General features: G+C 51.2%; 1 protein-coding gene across 1 annotated transcript in view; it reads left to right on the top strand.

Moving 5' to 3' along the window:
* The window catches only part of LOC116955680 (arf-GAP with Rho-GAP domain, ANK repeat and PH domain-containing protein 1-like), a 49,285-nt gene continuing 38,496 nt past the window's right edge, over positions 1-10,789 (top strand). The window contains exon 1 of the mRNA XM_032976924.2: positions 1-247. The gene's annotated coding sequence lies outside the window, so the exon portion shown is untranslated. The remainder of the gene's footprint in view (positions 248-10,789) is intronic.

Here is a 10,789-nt window from a genome sequence, read left to right as displayed (position 1 = left end):
GGAGGAGCTGGGGTAGGAATGTGTGAGACGGGGTGTGGAGTTTTCGTGTGATGGCGAGTGGAGCGAAGTGATGGCGAGTCGAGTTCCGAGGCTGGGATTTCTCTAAGCGCCTTCGTCTCCAAGTGAGACTCCGACATCGAAAGCCACCCAGCAACTTCCACAGCAAGAACTACTGCCTACTGCAACTATCGCAACAACTAAACTACAACTACCACAACTTCGGCTACAACAGCAACAGTCGCTGGAGGTGAGTCGGCTCAACCTGCTGTGACGCTGAGCCTGCGGGAGGCTTTCATCCAGCAGTGGACACAGCATGGTCATTATGTCGATGACATCAAATCCCCGTGGATTAGAGAACACACGCATGGTAGAGACATCTTCATCGTAACACTGATCTTCATACAGCAGTGGATCGAACCTGGACGATCACCTCCCCCCATCGCCATCACGCACGCCCCACGCACAATGACCACCGTAATTATCACGTCACTAACATCATCATCATCACTTGCATCACTAGCATCACCATCACTAACATCACCATCACTAACATCATCATCACTAGCATCACTAGCATCACCATCACTAACATCACCATCGCTAACATCACCATCGCTAACATCATCACCATCACTAACATCACCATCACTAGCATCACCATCACTAACATCATCACCATCACTAGCATCACCATCACTAACATCACCATCGCTAACATCATCACCATCACTAACATCACCATCACTAGCATCACCATCACTAACATCATCACCATCACTAACATCACCATCACTAACATCATCACCATCACTAACATCATCATCACTAGCATCACTAGCATCACCATCACTAACATCACCATCGCTAACATCACCATCGCTAACATCATCACTATCACTAACATCACCATCACTAGCATCACCATCACTAACATCATTACCATCACTAGCATCACCATCACTAACATCACCATCGCTAACATCATCACCATCACTAACATCACCATCACTAGCATCACCATCACTAACATCATCACCATCACTAACATCGCCATCGCTAACATCACCATCGCTAACATCACTATCGCTAGCATCATCATCGCTAGCATCACCATCACTAACATCATCATCGCTAACATCACCATCGCTAACATCACCATCGCTAGCATCACCATCACTAACATCATCACCATCACTAACATCACCATCGCTAGCATCACCATCACTAACATCATCACCATCGCTAGCATCACCATCACTAGCATCACCATCGCTAACATCACCATCGCTAACATCACCATCGCTAGCATCACCATCACTAACATCATCACCATCACTAACATCACTAACATCATCACCATCACTAACATCGCCATCACTAGCATCACCATCACTAGTATCACCATCACTAACATCACCATCGCTAACATCACCATCGCTAACATCACCATCGCTAACATCACCATCACTAACATCATCACCATCACTAGCATCAGCATCACTAACATTCACCACCATCATTCATGAAACAGACAAAGATCCCCCGAGTAGCCCACAGGGGCTGTTGGGGCGAGTGCTGTTAGCGAGCACCTATCAGGGCCAGGCGTGGCCTGGACCACGCCCGGCCGCCTTTGTCTTCCCATAACCCTAAGGAGGCGTTCGTTAAATGCGATGATGGTGGTGTTGGTAGGGGTGATGATGGTGCAGTTGGTAGGGGTGATGATGGTGGTGGTGTTGGTAGGGGTGATGATGGTGGTGTTGGTAGGGGTGATGATGGTGATGGTGTTGATAGGGGTGATGGTGGTGGTGTTGATAGGGGTGATGGTGGTGGTGTTGGTAGGGGTGATGGTGCTAGTGTTGGTAGGGGTGATGATGATGGTGGTGGTGTTGGTAGGGGTGATGATGGTGGTGTTGGTAGGGGTGATGGTGTTGGTAGGGGTTATGGTGGTGGTATTGGTAGGGGTGATGATGATGGCGGTGGTGTTGGTAGGGGTGATGGTGGTGATGGTGGTGATGGTGGTGATGGTGATGGTGGTGATGATTGATCGAGGTTATGATAGTGATGATGATGGTTGTGATAGTGCTGGTGGTGGTGGTAGTGATAATAATGGTGATGATGGTGGTGGTAATGATGATGGTGGTGGTAGTGATGATGGTGGTGGTGATTTGCTGATCGTTTCTGCGAGGTCCTGGGGGAGGGGAAATCCCACAGCCAGGAAAACATCGTGGGACAAAGTGGGGATGACCCTGCTGAGGCTGCGGTGCCTCAAATATTGGAGGAGGAATCCACCCCTGTGTGTGGCTGGCTGAGGTGCCATCTGTTGAGGAAGAACTGAATGCGATCCCCGGTGCCTTTCCTAAGACCAGGAAAGGCACCGGGCAGAGATGATCTCCCAAGCGAAATGCTGAGGAAGGGTGGCGTTTGTGCACAGACTGCCCTACATGACATCATAACAACAGTCTGGACCGCTGGACGGGTTCTGCAGGATTTGAAGGATGAAAGAGTGGAGAGTTTCCCATACCTTGACAGTGTGCTCATGACCATGTCCGGTTTCACAGCAGAGGTCTCACTCCGAATCAGTCGAGCGGCAATATCTTTTCATCGGTTGCGTAACGCTGTGTGGAAGCTACCTGTTCTGTCACTCCGCACGAAGCTTCAGGTCTTCTCGGCCACGGTCATTCCCTCCCTTCTCTACGCTTGGGAAACGTTGACCCCCCTAACGGAACATCTTCACCGGTTAGAAACATTTAGGCTGGCCTGCCTACGATCCATCCTGGGTTTAACCAGGCTGGATTGTGTGAGGAACTCACAAATCCTTGAAAGATGTGGACAAAGTCCCATCGGTGAGCTCCTCCGGCAGGCAAGGCTGCGCTGACTGGATCGAAGGGGCTAAACAGGCGCGGCACGGGCTAGAGAAGAGATGAAGTGATGGGTGAGTGGGTGAGTGGCACGGGCTAGAGAAAAGATGGAGTGATGTGGTACAGGAGGACGTGGAGCTGAGTGGACTTGCCGATGACTGGTACCAGCGGTGTCAAGATCGACCTCTGTGGAGGAGGCTCGTGAAGGACGCTACTGGGCAGTTGGAGGCAGTCGCCCTCCAACAACAACAGAGGGCGGAGGAGCGACGCTCACAACAACGAGCGGAGCGCCGGGTGGCTAAGGCACAGCAGGTTGGCACAAGTGGTGCATCAGCCAGTGATCTCAGTCAGTCGACCCGTGGCACCTGGGTCTGCACCGTGACCTCTTGCCAGCGGGCGTTCGACACTTCACGTGGCCTCAACGTGCACATAGCCTGGCACAAGCGTCGTGGTGACGTCACCGCCACATGGTGGTGATGATGGTGATGGTGGTGGTGTTGATGATGATGTTAGTGATTATGTTGGTGATGGTGGTGTTGATGATGATGTTAGTGATTATGTTGGTGGTGGTGGTGGTGATGATGGTGGTGGTGTTGATGATGATGATGTTAGTGATTATGTTGGTGATGGTGATGATGATGGTGGTGGTGGTGGTGTTGATGATGGTGTTAGTGATTATGTTGTTGGTGGTGGTGGTGGTGATGATGATGATGGTGGTGGTGGTGTTGATGATGATGTTAGTGATTATGTTGGTGATGGTGATGATGGTGGTGGTATTGATGATGATGTTAGTGATTATGATGGTGATGATGGTGGTGGTGTTGATGATGATGCTAATGATTATGTTGGTGGTGGTGGTGGTGATGATGGTGGTGGTGGTGTTGATGATGATGTTAGTGATTATGTTGGTGGTGGTGATGATAGTGGTGGTGGTGTTGATGATGATGTTAGTGATTATGTTGGTGATGGTGATGATGGTGGTGGTGTTGATGATGATGTTAGTGATTATTTTGGTGGTGGTGGTGGTGGTGTTGATGATGATGTTAGTGATTATGGTGGTGGTGGTGGTGATGATGGTGGTGGTGTTGATGATGATGTTAGTGATTATGTTGGTGATGGTGATGATGGTGGTGGTGTTGATGATAATGTTAGTGATTATGTTGGTGATGGTGATGATGGCGGTGGTGTTGATGATGATGTTAGTGATTATGTTGGTGGTGGTGGTGATGATAGTGGTGGTCTTGATGATGATGTTAGTGATTATGTTGGTGATGATGGTGGTGGTGTTGATGATGATGTTAGTGATTATGTTGGTGGTGGTGTTGGTGATGTTGGTGGTGGTGGTGGTGATGATAGTGGTGGTGTTGATGATGATGCTAGTGATTATGTTGGTGGTGGTGGTGTTGATGATGATGTTAGTGATGATGGTGGTGTCGATGATAATGTTAGTGATTATGTTGGTGGTGGTGTTGATGATGGTGGTGGTGGTGTTGATGATGATGTTAGTGATTATGTTGGTGGTGGTGATGATGATGATAATGTTAGTGATTATGTTGGTGTTGGTGATGATGGTGATGTTGATGATGATGATGTTAGTGAGTATGTTGGTGGTGGTGTTGGTGATGATGTTGGTGGTGTTGGTGATGATAGTGATGGTGTTGATGATGATGTTAGTGATTATGTTGGTGGTGTTGGTGATGATGGTGGTGATGTTGATGATGATGATGATGTTAGTGATTATGTTGGTGGCGTTGATGATGATGATGATGTTAGTGATTATGTTGGTGGTGTTGGTGATGATGGTCGTGGTGTTGATGATGATGTTAGTGATTATGTTGGTGGTGGTGTTGGTGATGTTGGTGGTGGTGTTGGTGATGATGGTGGTGTTGATGATGATGATGTTAGTGATTATGTTGGTGGTGGTGTTGGTGATGATGGTGGTGGTGTTGATGATGATGGTTTTGTTGATGATGTTAGTGATTATGTTGGTGGTGTTGGTGGTGGTGTTGATGATGATGTTAGTGATTATGTTGGTGGTGTTGGTGATGATGGTGGTGGTGTTGGTGATGATGGTGGTGATTATGTTGGTGATGATGGTGGTGATGTTCATGATGATGATGTTAGTGATTATGTTGGTGGTGTTGGTGATGATGGTGGTGGTGTTGGTGATGATGGTGGTGATGTTGATGATGATGGTGATGATGATGATGTTAGTGATTATGATGGTGGTGATGTTGATGATGATGATGTTAGTGATGTTGATGATGTTGATGATGTTAGTGATTATGTTGATGATGATGGTGATGATGATGATGACGTTAGTGATTCATGAAAACCGAAAAGAGGTTTGCGCGTCGCGTGAACGAAACGTGGCGACGATTCGTGACTCGTTTCAGCGAACCGCTTGCGTTGGGGAGCGTCAACCCCCCGGCGATGTTTACTACTTGATCGCCGTGACGTTCCACCGGTCATTACATCCAGCAGCAGCATCATCACCACCACCATCACTGCTTGGCTGTGTCGGGTGGTGGCGGGTAAACGACACATTAATGCGTACGCGTTCTGACCCCCCCATCCATCCCACACTCCTTCCCCCCCCCACAACAACAACAACAATGAGCCTACGCGGGTCAAGCAGACGTCTGGGGGGGGGGGGGCGAGAGGTGAACTTTTTTGAGAATCCGACAGGAGGCCACGTGTCTTGTGCTTGTGTGGCTGTTGTCGTGTTTGTGTGGCTGTTGCCGTGTTTGTCTGACTGTTGTCGTGTTTGTGTGGCTGTTGTCGTGTTTGTGTGACTGTTGTCGTGTGTGACTGTTGCCGTGTTTGTCTGACTGTTGTCGTGTTTGTCTGACTGTTGCCGTGTTTGTCTGACTGTTGTCGTGTTTGTCTGACTGTTGCCGTGTTTGTGTGACTGTTGTCGTGTTTGTGTGACTGTTGTCGTGTTTGTGTGACTGTTGTCGTGTTTGTCTGACTGTTGCCGTGTTTGTGTGACTGTTGTCGTGTTTGTCTGACTGTTGCCGTGTTTGTATGACTGTTGCCGTGTTTGTCTGACTGTTGCCGTGTTTGTGTGACTGTTGTCGTGTTTGTGTGGCTGTTGTCGTGTTTGTGTGGCTGTTGTCGTGTTTGTCTGACTGTTGTCGTGCTTGTCTGACTGTTGTCGTGTTTGTCTGACTGTTGCCGTGTTTGTCTGACTGTTGCCGTGTTTGTCTGACTGTTGTCGTGTTTGTCTGACTGTTGTCGTGTTTGTCTGACTGTTGTCATGTTTGTCTGACTGTTGTCGTGTGTGACTGTTGCCGTGTTTGTCTGACTGTTGTCGTGTTTGTCTGACTGTTGTCGTGTTTGTCTGACTGTTGCCGTGTTTGTGTGACTGTTGTCGTGTGTGACTGTTGCCGTGTTTGTCTGACTGTTGTCGTGTTTGTCTGACTGTTGCCGTGTTTGTCTGACTGTTGTCGTGTTTGTGTGACTGTTGTCGTGTTTGTCTGACTGTTGCCGTGTTTGTCTGACTGTTGTCGTGTTTGTCTGACTGTTGCCGTGTTTGTCTGACTGTTGCCGTGTTTGTGTGACTGTTGTCGTGTTTGTCTGACTGTTGTCGTGTGTGACTGTTGTCGTGTTTGTGTGACTGTCGTGTTTGTGTGACTGTTGTCGTGTTTGTGTGGCTGTTGTTGTGTTTGTGTGACTGTTGTCGTGTTTGTCTGACTGTTGTCGTGTGTGACTGTTGTCGTGTTTGTGTGACTGTTGTCGTGTTTGTCTGACTGTTGCCGTGTTTGTCTGACTGTTGTCGTGTTTGTGTGACTGTTGCCGTGTTTGTGTGACTGTTGTCGTGTTTGTCTGACTGTTGTGTTTGTGTGACTGTTGTTGTGTTTGTGTGGCTGTTGTCGTGTTTGTCTGACTGTTGTCGTGTTTGTCTGACTGTTGCCGTGTTTGTCTGACTGTTGTCGTGTTTGTCTGACTGTTGTCGTCACGTCCTTGCCCCGTGGCCCCCGACTTGACGTCGGTGACAAAAGAGCTTCATAGCTCATCGGATTCCTCGAGCAATATCAATACAAATCCTGATTCTGATTCAATAAGGCTGTGGGGGCACGATGGCTGTGGGGGGCACGATGGCTGTGGGGGGCACGATGGCTGTGGGGGCACGATGGCTGTGGGGGGCACGATGGCTGTGGGGGGCACGATGGCTGTGGGGGCACGATGGCTGTGGGTGACGATGGCTGTTGGTGACGATGGCTATGGGTGACGATGGCTATGGGGGGGACGATGGCTATGGGGGATGATGGCTATGGGTGACGATGGCTATGGGGTGACGATGGCTATGGGGGGGACGATGGCTATGGGTGACGATGGCTATGGGTGACGATGGCTATGGGTGACGATGGCTATGGGGGTGACGATGGCTATGGGTGACGATGGCTATGGGGGTGACGATGGCTATGGGGGTGACGATGGCTATGGGGGTGACGATGGCTATGGAGGTGACGATGGCTATGGGGTGACGATGGGTATGGGGGTGACGATGGCTATGGGTGACGATGGCTGTGGGGGACGATGGCTATGGGGGTGACGATGGCTATGGGTGACGATGGCTATGGGGTGACGATGGCTATGGGGGTGACGATGGCTATGGGTGACGATGGCTATGGGTGACGATGGCTATGGGTGACGATGGCTATGGGTGACGATGGCTATGGGGTGACGATGGCTATGGGTGACGATGGCTATGGGGGTGACGATGGCTATGGGTGACGATGGCTATGGGTGCCGATGGCTATGGGTGACGATGGCTATGGAGGTGACGATGGCTATGGGGTGACGATGGCTATGGGGGTGACGATGACTATGGGGGGGACGATGGCTATGGGGGTGACGATGGTCCAAGGGTGGAGGCGAGCAACGGATTTGAAGGCAAAGGATTGGAACGAGTCCGAGCGACGTCCACGGGGGAGATGGAGCGAGAATTATCTCGCCTCGCGGAGTGTAGGCAGCAGCTGCTGGGCGCATCGTTACATCAGCAGGAGAGAGAGAGAGAGGGGCTTGGTGAGGCATTCATCCAGCAGTGGATCCACCGCGGCTGTTGTTGAAGATGTTGATGATAAGACGGAGGATGATTGAGGTTGCAGATGACGGCGTTGTGAAACCGCCAATGGATGGGGTTTGGTGGTGGTGGTGCGCGTGTGTGTGTGTGAGGTGGTGTGTGTGTGTGTGAGTTCGTGTGTGTGTGTGTGTGAGTTCGTGTGTGTGTGTTCCTGTGTGTGTGTGAGGTGGTGTGTGTGTGAGTTTGTGTGTGTGTGTGAGGTGGTGTGTGTGTGTGTGTGAGTTCGTGTGTGTGTGAGTTCGTGTGAGTTCGTGTGTGTGAGTTCGTGTGTGTGTGTGAGTTCGTGTGTGTGTGTGAGTTCGTGTGTGTGTGTGAGAGTTCGTGTGTGTGTGTGTTCCTGTGTTGTGTGAGTTCGTGTGTGTTCCTGTGTGTGTGTGTGTTCCTGTGTGTGTGTGTGAGTTCGTGTGTGTGTGTGAGGTGGTTTGTGTGTGAGTGCGTGTGAGGTGGTTTGTGTGTGAGTGCGTGTGAGTTCGTGTGTGTGTGAGTTCGTGGGTTTGTGTGTGTGTTCGTGTGTGTGTGTGTTCGTGTGTGTGTGTGGATTTCGTGCGTGTGTGTGGAGTTCGTGCGTGTGTGTGTGGAGTTCGTGTGTGTGTGTGTGTGAGTTCGTGCGTGTGTGTGAATGTCCCCTATGTCGACTCAAATGAGCACTTAGTGCGATATGTAAACTTGGCCACTAGGGAGACAAAGGCGGCCGGGCGTGGTGCTTAACAAACCCAGGTCCCCGGTGTGCCGTGCCGGCCTTCTGAGACGTGGCCCTGCTTCTCGCTAACAGCAGCACTTGCCCCTACAGCCTGTTGAGGCTATGCGGGGGTGCTTTGTCTTTGTGTGTGGAGGAGGTTTCTTCAATGGGCATTATCTCATGTCCTGTTCCACGTCCTCACCACCCAGGGAATTTTTTTGTTTTAGCCTGCGTGTGTGTGTGTCTGTATGTGTGCGTGTGTGTGTGTGTGTCTGTATGTGTCTCTGTGTATGTGCGTGTGTGTTTGCGTGTGTGTGTCTGTGTGTGTGTGTGTGCGTGTGTGTCTGTGTGTGTGTCTGTATGTGTGCGTGTGTGTGTCTGTATGTGTGTTTGTGTGTGTGTGTGTGTCTGTATGTGTGTGTGTCTGTATGTGTGCGTGTGTGTTTGTGCGTGTGTGTGTGTCTGTGTGTGTGTCTGTATGTGTGCCTGTGTGTCTCTGTGTATGTGCGTGTGTGTTTGCGTGTGTGTCTGTGTGTGTGTGTGCGTGTGTCTGTGTGTGTGTGTCTGTATGTGTGCGTGTGTGTGTGCGTGTGTCTGTGTGTATGTCTCTAGCGGGGAGCGATAGTGTAGCGGTTAGCGCGCTGCGCTATGAACCCGGCGACACGGGTTCAATTCCTGCTCACGGCCAACACCAGTGACGATTTTCTGAACCGGTCCCGGGCCTCCCCTAGGTCGACTCAGCCTCAAATGAGTACCTGGTGCGGTGTGTAAACATCGCCACTAGGGAGACAAAGGCGGTCGGGCGTGGTGCTGGCCACCCACCCCCTCGTGTACCGTTACCGGCCTTCATAGGTGCTCGCTAGCAGCACTTGCCCCTACAGTCTGTTAAGGCTATACGGGGGATCTTAGTCTTTTATCTTTGTGTCTCTGTGTATATGCGTGTGTGTTTTCGTGTGTGTGTCTGTGTGTGTGCATGTGTCTGTGTGTGTGGCTGGGTCATGTAGCCCGCATGCCCAGCCACCGCATGCCGAAACAGCTTTTGTTCGGCCGGATCGAGGGGGGCTAAACGGAAGTGATGTGGTACAGGAGGACGTGGAGCTGAGTGGACTTGCCGATGACTGGTACCAGCGGTGTCAAGATCGGCCTCTGTGGAGGAGGCTCGTGAAGGATGCTACTGGGCAGTTGGAGGCAGTCGCCCTCCAACAACAACGGAGGGCGGAGGAGCGACGCTCACAACAACGAGCAGTGCGCCGGGTGGCTAAAGCACAGCAGGTTGGCACAGTAGGGGGCACAGGTGGTGCATCAGCCAGTCATCTCAGTCAGTCGACCCGTGGCACCTGGGTCTGACCCGTGACCTCCTGCCAGCGGGCGTTCGACACTTCACGTGGCCTCAGGGTGCACATAGCCTGGCACAAGCGTCGTGGTGACGTCACCGCCACTTAGTGGCGAATGGCGGTTGTTGTTGTTGTGTGGCTACGTGTGTGTGTGTCTACATGTGTGTGTCTACATGTGTGTGTGTCTACATGTGTGTGTGTCTACATGTGTGTGTGTGTATCTACATGTGTGTGTGTCTACATGTGTGTGTGTCTACATGTGTGTGTGTGTGTGCCAGGATTCCTTTGGCCGTTTCCGTCCTTTCCATTCCTCCCCCCTCCTCCCGGTTCCTTTCCTGCCCCCCCCCCCGGCCCTTCCCCCATTCCCCAAACGACCCCCACCCCCCACGACCCCCACCCCCCACGACCCCCACCCCCCACGACCCCCACCCCTCACGACCCCCACCCCCTACCACCCCCCACGACCCCCCACGACCCCTCACGACCCCCACCCCCACTCCCACTCCTTCCTCCCCACTCCACCTCCGGTGATTTTCAGGAATCGTGATCAGCAACATCAACATCATCGTGGTCATCATCAACATCATCGTGGTCATCATCAACATCATCGTGGTCATCATCAACATCATCGTGGTCATCATCAACATCATCGTGGTCATCATCAACATCATCGTGGTCATCATCAACATCATCGTGGTCGTCGTGAGCATTATCATCATCACGATTCAGAGCATCATCGCCACGTGTAGTCTAGTGGCACGGTCGTCTTATCCAATAGACCACAATAGGCACTGTGCCTTGTGGCTACTCACTCACCAAGCCACTCATC

This window comes from Petromyzon marinus, chromosome 61 (assembly GCF_048934315.1).
Source record: "Petromyzon marinus isolate PM22_M1 ecotype Great Lakes invasive population chromosome 61, UKy_Petmar_22M1.pri1.0, whole genome shotgun sequence".
NCBI lineage: Eukaryota > Metazoa > Chordata > Hyperoartia > Petromyzontiformes > Petromyzontidae > Petromyzon > Petromyzon marinus.
Note: the sequence above shows the minus strand (reverse complement) of the source record. Positions and strands in the feature narration are given on the sequence as shown.